Source organism: Lolium rigidum, chromosome 4 (assembly GCF_022539505.1).
Source record: "Lolium rigidum isolate FL_2022 chromosome 4, APGP_CSIRO_Lrig_0.1, whole genome shotgun sequence".
NCBI classification, from domain to species: Eukaryota; Viridiplantae; Streptophyta; class Magnoliopsida; order Poales; family Poaceae; genus Lolium; species Lolium rigidum.
The window spans coordinates 13,293,915-13,305,841 of NC_061511.1; positions in this window are offsets into that span (position 1 = coordinate 13,293,915).

Sequence of the window (11,927 nt, forward strand, 5' to 3'; positions counted from 1 at the left end):
GTACCGCCGATACTCTCTACTCCTCCGGTCCAGGGCCAGAGTCAGCCTCAGCAGCCTCGTGGTATGACAGCACCTCCTCGTCTTGACGAATAGTAGAGATAATCTTGATGGTGGTTGCTGACGTGACTAAGTGTGCACTGGTAACTGCTAACCGAGATACTGTAATGGGATTTTTGTTTCTTAGTTTTCTTTTCCCTTTTTTGGCTGTGTGCATCCATTGTATCATTAGGATGGTGTGTTGTTGCAGATGCTGGATGTAATTGATATCTTTTTAATATTAATATATTCCTTTTATCGAAAAAATCAGACAAACCAAGACGTTACTCGTAATCCAGAGCAGATCATCTTCCAAACTAATTTAATACAGAGAAAAAACATGACATCTGAAGGAGAGTATGAGTATGTACAAAAGCGAAGAGAAACAAACCTGATCTCTCAAAGTAGAAGTATAATGAGGCTCTAGTTCATGTTCCTTTCTGACTTGTACAATCAGTGCTTGCGAGAACTGTGCTAGATATTCTTCTTTGAAACAAAATTCGTAAGATCTACTTGTGCAGGGAAAAAAGAAGAAAGCAGTCTCACAAGTGTTGTTATGTACACAATATTTATTTCCTACTCCCTTACGGAAACACCATGTATTTGTTTCTAGGATTGATTTAAATGAACTTGGAATATATCACGATTTATCCAAGTATATACTTAGAAGAGTAAAAAAAGTTTTTTGCTTCCATCTTAATTCACATATATATAGAATGGTGCATATGAAGTTCCCTGTGCTTTTGAGCACTGTATTCCGTACCACGCTTGATAGAAGTATCAGCAACAACATGGTCTACCCAAGTTACTGTACCTAGAAATCTGAAACGAAAGCACCGAGATGCCACACTACATAGCTTCTGGTATATAACATACGAAAGGAAACCATGTGACACCTCAAGGAGCTATCCTGAAATAAAATCATGTGACCCTCAAGGAGAGAATCTGCCAACAGGTGCTCCTATGTGTGACCTTTCTGCGTGTTTATTTCTGACGGCAATGAATAAGTGCTCGCTAATTTAGCTGGTCAGATGAAGACTAATCTTAAACTCAAATTAAGGGGATCAACGTATTTCTGAAATGTAGTGCATAATTCGTGGTAGAGTAAAATGGCTATCAGACCAAACAAACAATACATGTAGCACTTCATAAAATTTATGTAAGAGCTTAAATAATTAGTCTATGATGTGATCCATACCAATATAAGTAGACAAAACTTTTTATCCTTGAGAAAGAACATATTGGCATTCTAGGATGACTGGTGTAGCAACTAAACCGAAGTTTCAACAAAAAGACAGAGGAGTAAACAATTTCGTCATATCTAGCTATCCAATCACCAAGATCAATAAGTCAACACAATGGTAAATGTTGAACTAATCATCAGCTTAAAGAATCAACAGGGTTCTGTTTACCCTGGTGGGATATCTTGATTCTTGGTACATGTCTGTAGTCGCACTATTTACTTCAATGCTGCTAGTGTCATCACTCACCAATAATATTGACCTTTTCTTTGACAATTCTTGCCTAGATGGAGACCCATGCGTTTGTTTTCGGTACTGCTAGTTTCACCCTGCAACAAAAGAAATCATGAGTTGGCCATCAAAACAGTACTGGCATGCCAGATTATTTTCATTTACTAAACAAATTAGGTCGCCGGCTCTCAAATTGTCACCAACATCTACCTTTTATGAAAGCAGTATTAATGTGCTTCAGAACTTGAGATAATTCATCATCAATCCATTCAACAAAAGTGTATCCAGTTTTTTCCTGAAGAGTTTGAAGGAATTTGTAGTTCTGCTGGGTCTTGGGCAGAGGTAGAGGTGGGCCTGCTTAATGTCGAGGTCCTGGAGCACTGGCTCTTCCCTGCGGACGTACCTGTTGTCGGCGCCAGTAGCCCATACTCTCTGGCCCCTCCTGCCCCGCCAAAGACGCACGGCCTGCTCGTTGGTCCTGCCTATGCAGTCCTCCATGCCCAACTCCCCGCATCAGAACAACTTCACTCACGCCACCAGTCGCTGCTCAACCGTGTATGGCACACAGGTAAGAGAAATTTCCGAGTAGAAGAAGGGAACGGAGGGAGGCGGGGGCATACACGAAAGCTGGGTCGTCGCCGCGGCCGAGGAGTAAGATGGCGGTCGTGCACAACCTGGGCGGCGCGGGGCTGCTTCCTGCACCATCAGCGACGGGAACGTGCTGGCGCTCAGACGGCGCGGCTGCCGCTCGCCATGGAGTCGACGAAGCGTCGGGGCCAGTCAAGCTAGCTGTCATGACCCAAATAGAAAGATGGGATGAACAACAGGATCAATATCGATATTTGGATACAAGTTGGGATACAAGAGAGTTTGGGGGTGAGAAATCAGCAAAGCAAGGAGATGGGAAACTAGAGCAGGGGATGAGAAACTAGAGCAAGGGACGAGAAGCTTGAAGAGGATTCAATCCTTTCATACCTTTCTCATCTCAGTTGCTTCCTTTATAATTCTCCCCTTTGACTCCCGTGAGCCCAAACCCAGGTCCGACCCCAGCCCATGTCATGACTTGGCCTATTGGCTTCTCTGTGGCCACGGTCATGACATTCGCCTCCCTCGAGAATCGGCTTGACCACAGGCCGATGCCACAAACTCGCCAAGAAAAGAATGAACTCCAGGATCCCATGGCACTTGCAGCTTAACGACAACTCCAAGAATGTTCACCAAGAAGACACTACCCAGACCCCATGGAGAAAGCCCACCAACATGCTGCTGCAACAAGAGGTTCAGCCAACCGACCTTAACTAGATGATGCTTTGCTTGCAGTGCCCAAATTTGTGCATTTAGAATATGATCCAAGTGATAATCAGTACCATCATACTTCAGCTGCGTCGATACTGATGGAACACGCCGAAAATCGGCATTCTCCATCCGTGTTGCCATAACCAGATATTCTGGTGCCTTGTCCATCATTCAAGTGATATATAGGTCTAATGAGATCACAAGTTTTCTTAACTGAAGAAGATCCATCACGTATAGTCCTCCTCACAAAGTGAACCATCAATGACAGCATTGCACATGAAGAGAAAAACATTCCAGGGTGCCATGGTCTCGTTGAGTTCATGGGCAAACCAAATCTTTCCTAGAGAGGAAGTATCAATCAGTTGCAATGGTGAATTCCTGCAGCCCTTCAGAGAATATGTGCTGAGAATTTCTGAGCCCCTCAACAATTTCCTAATATTCCCCTCTGTTTTCATGCCTTTAGTAACAGGGAACATGCTGGGTAATATATTCAATGCAGCTCCCATCTTACTGATCATACCAAGATAGCTAGACTGGGACAAAACATGTAACACCCAATCTGATTCCTCTTCATTCATTCGCTTGCATGGCACCTCTTGATTTTGACTCATTGCCCTCCACCTGCAGCAAACTGTCAATCTTTCCAGTATTGTAGTTAACTTATCTCCACCATAGGTGCACTGGCCTACCATCAAACTTTGCATTGGCACTAGTAATACGTAACATTGACTGGTAATCATGATATAACAAAGATGGTCAGTAATGCTATCAAACTTCAGAAATGACGTTTTCAGGTAGGTGTCACAATTCCTTGTTGCTACACAGAATGTAGACCCAGTTCTATATTCATTTCTTACCATGAAACTGTAGCAGTTGAGCACTACTTTAGCTCCTCTCGCACGGAACCAAGCACAATTTTCACAGCTGACCGTGGTTGCACAACCTTCTCTACCATCAGAAGGTATAGCCAGTGGTAGAAGATAATCAAGTTGAGTTGGCTCACTGCTATCAAGGAACTCTCTGTAACCTTCAAATAATACACTGACTGTCTTCTGATCAACTTGAGTATGAGGCCAACATTTCTTAAACCTCCTGAACACAGCAGCCAAGTACCACATCACACTAGAATTTTGCAGAGCATTTACAAGGATACTACTAGGAGAGTCTGAGAGATGACTCAATAACTGAAGCATATTTGATGCAGAGCAAGAAATTATTGATGAGAATGCATTCTGAAGAAACCACCATCAAAAGAAAGCCATGGTGTCACAACAATAATTGACTTCCAAAGAAGGCCAAGGCTTCGATTCCACTAGTCTCCTTATACAGTTATGCACGTGCATCAGGTCCAACTGCTCAGTCCCACAACATGTCTGTCTCGCAGCAACTAAATTCTCCATAATTTGAAGCCAGTATAGTGAACATACCAAGATGTCTACAGCTTGAATAACATCTTGATTTATGCTGAAAGCTTTTGTACAAAGTGCAGCTTCCACGAAAATTTCGTGAGACAACCATGGTGCCAGTCCTATATGCATCAACTGATTTTCAGTCCAAAGGCCAGAAAACATGCTCCCGTTGGGACACCTTTGTGCACTGAATATCCTCCTGCATAGTCTCTGTGACCGGAGGTACAAGCCCCTGGAGAGGTGGTGCTTCACAGTGCTCAATTGGGCCTGCATGTCTGCTCCTAGGCGAGAACATCCAGAACGCCTCAAGTGTAAAAGGGAGCAGCGACAAGTTCAAATAGGGAATCACATCCATCCTCATGGCAGTAGCGGCTCTCGGTGGTGGTTCGGCGGTGCCATTACAAGTTGTACTTGTATGCTCGCCAAAGAACGAAGGCCATGGAGACGGTCTGAGCACCAACCCTTGTTGCTTGATACTCGGAATCACATCCAGCGGAAGCACGGATGTTAGCATGGTGATCTGGTCGTCCAAGCATGGGGTCAAACACCTTTTCGGCGCCATGGTATCCAGCTTGAGGATGAAAGATGGCCGCCATCGTGGGAATTGTGTGACTTCTGGAGGGACTGTGGAGGATGGTATCACACTACATTGAACCAGGAGCACCACCACGGAACTGTCGCAATCTCGACCATGTGCCAGGCCATCAGTCGAGCAGGTAGCGGGTGTCACTACAGCGACACTGATGATGTCAAGGTCCTCGCTGCTCTCCGTCGAGGCAGCGAGCATGGGGAAGACATGGACAATGGCATCGCTGCTCGGGCACTCCATCGAGCATGTGGTAGGCATCAGAGCAGCACGGCAGCTGGCGTCGATGGTGGTGACGCCGTGGCTTGCCTTGTACTGCACTGGAGCAGCGAGCTCCGGGAAGACGTCGGTCAAGTTTTCCTCAGGCCAGAGACAGCTGTCGCCCAGCTTGTTGCCACCCATCTTTGTATTCTCCACGATTTTGTCCTCCCTTATTCGAGCAAGGGACGATGCGCTGGTGATGCTGGAAGGAGAACGTGGCCGCACCACTGCCTGAATATCCTCACGCAGGCCCTCAACATACCAGTGGACGAAACCCGGGGTAGAGATCCAGCACAGGGTGTAGATGCTCCCAGAACGCCGCCGTGTACTCAGCCACAGTTCCTGTCTGCTTCAGCTCAATCAGCGAGCGCATGTGTAGGTCGAACACAGTACCAGACATTTCGTCGAACGGGTGATAGGCAGAAAATGAGGTAGGTGGTAGTGTGTGCACAGGGAGAGCGTGGAGACAGCTCTGATACCAAATTATCATGACCCAAATACACAAAGATGGGATGAACAACCGGATCAAATATCGATATTTGGATACAAGTTGGGATACAAGAGAGTTTGGGGGTGAGAAATCAGCAAAGCAAGGAGATGGGAAACTAGAGCAGGGGATGAACTAGAGCAAGGGACGAGTAGCTTGAAGACGATTCAAGGGAAATGCACTTTGGCTCATAGAAGCATATGCTCTCATTATGTGAATCCACATTTTAAAGTGTCAAAAAAATTTAAACTAAATTTTTACATGTACATCTACACATTTTATGTTGGTACACAAGTTTTCAAAAATAAAAACATTTTTCTGTGGCTCCTGCAAAAAAGACAAATTTTGATGCTAGTAACTACGACTACGTACGGGACATTTTTTTGTCTTTTTTGTACACACCACACAAAATGTTGTTTTTCCACGAAAACTTGTGAACGAACATAGGATGTCATGATGTATACCAAAAAAATTATGTCAGATTTTTTTGACATTTTTAAAATTGTTTTTTTATTATTTTCTATAATGGGTGCATATGCACGCGTGTGCCAAAACGTCACTGATACGTCTTCGACGTATCGATAATTTCTTATGTTCCATGCCACATTATTGATGATATCTACATGTTTTATACACATTATATGTCATATTTATGCATTTTCCGGAACTAACCTATTGACGAGATGCCGAAGGGCCAGTTCCTGTTTTCTGCTGTTTTTGGTTCCAGAAATCCTAGTAAAGAAATATTCTCGGAATCGGACGAAATCAACGCCCAGCATCTTAGGATCACGCAAAGCTTCCAGAACACCCGAGAGAGGTTAGAGGGGGGCCACTGGGCCCCCAGATGACAGGCCGACGCGGCCCTAGGGGGGGCGCGCCCCCCTAGTGTGTCGTCGCCTCGTCGACCCACCGACTCCGCCTCTTCGCCTATATAAAGGTCCCTGACCTAAAAACCACGACACGTTCGACGAAACCAGAGAAAACCTTCCAGAGCCGCCGCCATCGCGAAGCCAAGATCTGGGGGCGAGAGTCTCCGTTCGGCACGCCGCCGGGACAGGGAAGTGCCCCGGAAGGCTACTCCATCGACACCACCGCCATCTTCATCAACGCTGCTTGTCTCCCATGAGGAGGGAGTAGTTCTCCATCGAGGCTCGGGGCTGTACCGGTAGCTATGTGGTTAATCTCTCTCCTATGTGCTTCAATACAATAATCTCATGAGCTGCCCTACATGATTGAGATTCATATGATGATGCTTGTAATCTAGATGTCATTATGCTAGTCAAGTGGGTTTTACTTATGTGATCTCCGGAGACTCCTTGTCCCACGTGTGTAAAGGTGACAGTGTGTGCACCGTGTGTGTCTCTTAGGCTATATTTCACAGAATACTTATTCACTGTTATGAATGACATAGTGAAGTGCTTATTTATATCTCTTTATGATTGCAATGTGTTTTGTATCACAATTTATCTGTGTGCTACTCTAGTGATGTTATTAAAGTAGTTTATTCCTCCTGCACGGTGTAATGGTGACAGTGTGTGCATCGTGTAGTACTTGGCGTAGGCTATGATTGTGATCTCTTTGTAGATTATGAAGTTAACTATTGCTATGATAGTATTGATGTGATCTATTCCTCCTTTCGTAGTGTGAAGGTGACGAGTGTGCATGCTATGTTAGTACTTGGTTTGGTTATGTTGATCTGTTATGCACTCTAAGGTTATTTAAACATGAACATCGAATATTGTGGAGCTTGTTAACTCCGGCATTGAGGGTTCGTGTAATCCTACACAGTTAGTGGTGTTCATCATCCAATAAGAGGGTGTAGACTCTAGCATCTATCTATTTATTCTGTTATGTGATCAATGTTGAGAGTGTCCACTAGTGAAAGTATGATCCCTAGGCCTTGTTCCTAAATATCGCTATCGCTGTTTGTTTACTGTTTTACTTGCATCTTTACTTCCTGCAATATTACTACCATCAACTGCACGCCTGACAAGCACTTATACGGCGCCGTTACTACTTGCTCATATTCATTCATACCACCTGTATTTCACTATCTCTTCGCCGAACTAGTGCACCTATTAGGTGTGTTGGGGACACAAGAGACTTCTTGCTTTGTGGTTGCGGGGTTGCATGAGAGGGATATCTTTGACCTCTTCCTCCACTGAGTTCGATAAACCTTGGGTGATCCACTTAAGGGAAACTTGCTGCTGTTCTACAAACCTCTACTCTTGGAGGCCCAACACCTGTCTACAAGAATAGAAGCACCCGTAGACATCAAGCACTTTTACGGCGCCGTTGTCGAGGAGGAAAGGTAAACGACACTCACACACCGGACCCCGGCAACTAGCCACTTTTCAGGCGCCGTTGCCGGGAGGAAAGGTAAAAGGCTCTCATACTCCGGTCCCAGGTAAAGTACTTTTCCGGCGCCGTTGTGTGTGTGCTCGAAGCTATTTCCTTTAGATCCCGCAATTGCATCTTTTTGTTTCTTGTTTACACTAGTTTGGCATAATGGACAACAATGAGCTTCTTATTCTATTTCCTGATTTAAGACATGGATGGTTTGATGCGAAAATTAAAAAACCTATGGAACATATTAGTATGAACGCTTTGAACACCATTGTTGCTAATGATATGGAAAATTCTAAGCTTGGGGAAGCTGGTTTTGATGAGCATGATCTTTTTAGTCCCCCAAGCATTGAGGAGAGTTTACTTTGATGATACTTTGCCTCCTATTTATGATGATTATAATGATATTGGTCTTTTAGTACTTCCTGTTATGGAGGATAAATTTGATTATGATTACAATATGCCTCCTATATTTGATGATGAGAATAATAATGATAGCTACTTTGTTGAATTTGCTCCCACTACAACTAATAAAATTGATTATGCCTATGTGGAGAGTAATAATTTTATGCATGAGACTCATGATAAGAATGTTTCATTTGATAGTTATATTGTTGAGTTTGCTAATGATGCTACTGGATATTATTATGAGAGAGGAAAATATGGTTGTAGAAATTTTCATGTTACTAAAACACCTCTCTTTTTGCTGAAAATCTTGAAGCTGCACTTGTTCTATCTTCCTATGCTTGTTACTATTTTCTTCATGAACTTGTTTATTTACAAAACTCCTATGCATAGGAAGCATGTTAGACTTAAATTTGTTTTGAATTTGCCTCTTGATTCTCTCTTTTGTTTCAACTACCATTTCTTGCGAGTGCATCATTAAAACTGCTGAGCCCATCTTAATGGCTATAAAGAAAGAACTTCTTGGGAGATAACCCATGTATTTATTTTGTTACAGTACTTTTATTTTGTATTTGTGTCTTGGAAGTTGTTACTACTGTAGCAACCTCTCCTTGTCTTAATTTTGTTGCATTGTTGTGCCAAGTAAAGTCTTTGATAGTAAGGTTCATACTAGATTTGGATTATTGCGCAGAAACAGATTTCTTGCTTGTCACGAATCTGGGCCTAATTCTCTGTAGGTAACTCAGAAAATTATGCAAATTTACGTGAGTGATCCTCAGATATGTACGCAACTTTCATTCAATTTGAGCATTTTCATTTGAGCAAGTCTGGTGCCTCAATAAAATTCGTCTTTACGGACTGTTCTGTTTTGACAGATTCTGCCTTTTATTTCGCATTGCCTCTTTTGTTATGTGGGATGGATTCCTTTGTTCCATTGACTTCCAGTAGCTTTGGGCAATGTCCGAAGTGTTAAGAATGATTGTGTCACCTCTGAACATGTGAATTTTTATTATGCACTAACCCTCTAATGAGTTTGTTTCGAGTTTGGTGTGGAGGAAGTTTTCAAGGGTCAAGAGAGGAGGATGATATACTACGATCAAGGAGAGTGAAAGCTCTAAGCTTGGGGATGCCCCGGTGGTTCATCCCTGCATATTTCAAGAATACTCAAGCATCTAAGCTTGGGGATGCCCAAGGCATCCCCTTCTTTATCGGCAAATTATCAGGTTCCTTCTCTTGAAACTATATTTTTATTCGGTCACATCTTATGTACTTTACTTGGAGCGTCTGTGTGCTTTTGTTTATGTTTTTGTTTGAATAAATGCTTGTGTGGGAGAGAGACACGCTCCGCTGGTTCGTATGAACACATGTGTTCTTAGCTTTTAATGTTCATGGCGAAGGTTGAAACTGCTTCGTTCATTGTTATATGGTTGGAAACGGAAAATGCTACATGTAGTAATTGGTAAAATGTCTTGGATAATGTGATACTTGGCAATTTTTGTGCTCATGTTTAAGCTCTTGCATCATATACTTTGCACCTATTAATGAAGAAATACATAGAGCTTGCTAAAATTTGGTTTGCATAATTGGTCTCTCTAAGGTCTAGATAATTTCTAGTAAAGAGTTTGAACAACAAGGAAGACGGTGTAGAGTCTTATAATGTTTACAATATGTCTTTTATGTGAGCTCTGCTGCACCGGTTCATCCTTGTGTTTGTTTCAAATAACCTTGCTAGCCTAAGCCTTGTATCGAGAGGGAATACTTCTCATGCATCCAAAATCCTTGAGCCAAACACTATGCCATTTGTGTCCATCATATCTACCTACTACATGGTATTTCTCCGCCATTCCAAAGTAAATTGCTTGAGTGCTACCTTTAAATTTCTATTCTTTATGTTTACAATATATAGCTCATGGGACAAATATCCTAAAAACTATTGTGGTATTGAATATGTACTTATGCACTTTATCTCTTATTAAGTTGCTTGTTGTACTATTCATGAAAAGTCTTTGCTTTATGATTCATTTGTTTACTCATGTCATTACCATTGTTTTGATCGCTGCATTCATTACATATGCTTACAATAGTATGATCAAGATTATGATGGCATGTCACTCCAGAAGTTATCTTTGTTATCGTTTACTCGCTCGGGACGAGCAGAAACTAAGCTTAGGGATGCTGATACGTCTCCGACGTATCGATAATTTCTTATGTTCCATGCCACATTATTGATGATATCTACATGTTTTATACACATTATATGTCATATTTATGCGTTTTCCGGAACTAACCTATTGACGAGATGCCGAAGGGCCAGTTCCTGTTTTCTGCTGTTTTTGGTTCCAGAAATCCTAGTAAGGAAATATTCTCGAAATCGGACGAAATCTACGCCCAGCATCTTAGGATCACGCGAAGCTTCCAGAACACCCGAGAGAGGCCAGAGGGGGGCCACTGGAACCCAGATGACAGGCCGGCGCGGCCCTAGGGGGGGCGCGCCCCCCTAGTGTGTCGTCGCCTCGTCGACCCTCCGACTCCGCCTCTTCGCCTATATAAAAGTCCCTGACCTAAAAACCACGACACGTTCGACGAAACCAGAGAAAACCTTCCAGAGCCGCCGCCATCGCGAAGCCAAGATCTGGGGAACAGGAGTCTCTGTTCCGGCACGCTGCCGGGACGGGGAAGTGCCCCCGGAAGGCTCCTCCATCGACACCACCGCCATCTTCATCAACGCTGCTATCTCCCATGAGGAGGGAGTAGTTCTCCATCGAGGCTCGGGGCTGTACCGGTAGCTATGTGGTTAATCTCTCTCCTATGTGCTTCAATACAATAATCTCATGAGCTGCCCTACATGATTGAGATTCATATGATGATGCTTGTAATCTAGATGTCATTATGCTAGTCAAGTGGGTTTTACTTATGTGATCTCCGGAGACTCCTTGTCCCACGTGTGTAAAGGTGACGGTGTGTGCACCGTGTGGGTCTCTTAGGCTATATTTCACGAGAATACTTATTCAACTGTTATGAATGACATAGTGAAGTGCTTATTTATATCTCTTTATGATTGCAATGTGTTTTGTATCACAATTTATCCGTGTGCTACTCTAGTGATGTTATTAAAGTAGTTTATTCCTCCTGCACGGTGTAATGGTGACAGTGTGTGCATCGTGTAGTACTTGGCGTAGGCTATGATTGTGATCTCTTTGTAGATTATGAAGTTAACTATTGCTATGATAGTATTGATGTGATCTATTCCTCCTTTCGTAGTGTGAAGGTGACAGTGTGCATGCTATGTTAGTACTTGGTTTGGTTATGTTGATCTGTTATGCACTCTAAGGTTATTTAAACATGAACATCAAATATTGTGGAGCTTGTTAACTCCGGCATTGAGGGTTCGTGTAATCCTACACAGTTAGTGGTGTTCATCATCCAATAAGAGGGTGTAGAGTCTAGCATCTATCTATTTATTCTGTTATGTGATCAATGTTGAGAGTGTCCACTAGTGAAAGTATGATCCCTAGGCATTGTTCCTAAATACTGCTATCGCTGTTTGTTTACTGTTTTTCGCATCTTTACTTCCTGCAATATTACTACCATCAATCGCACGCCAGCAAACACTTTTACGGCGCCGTTAG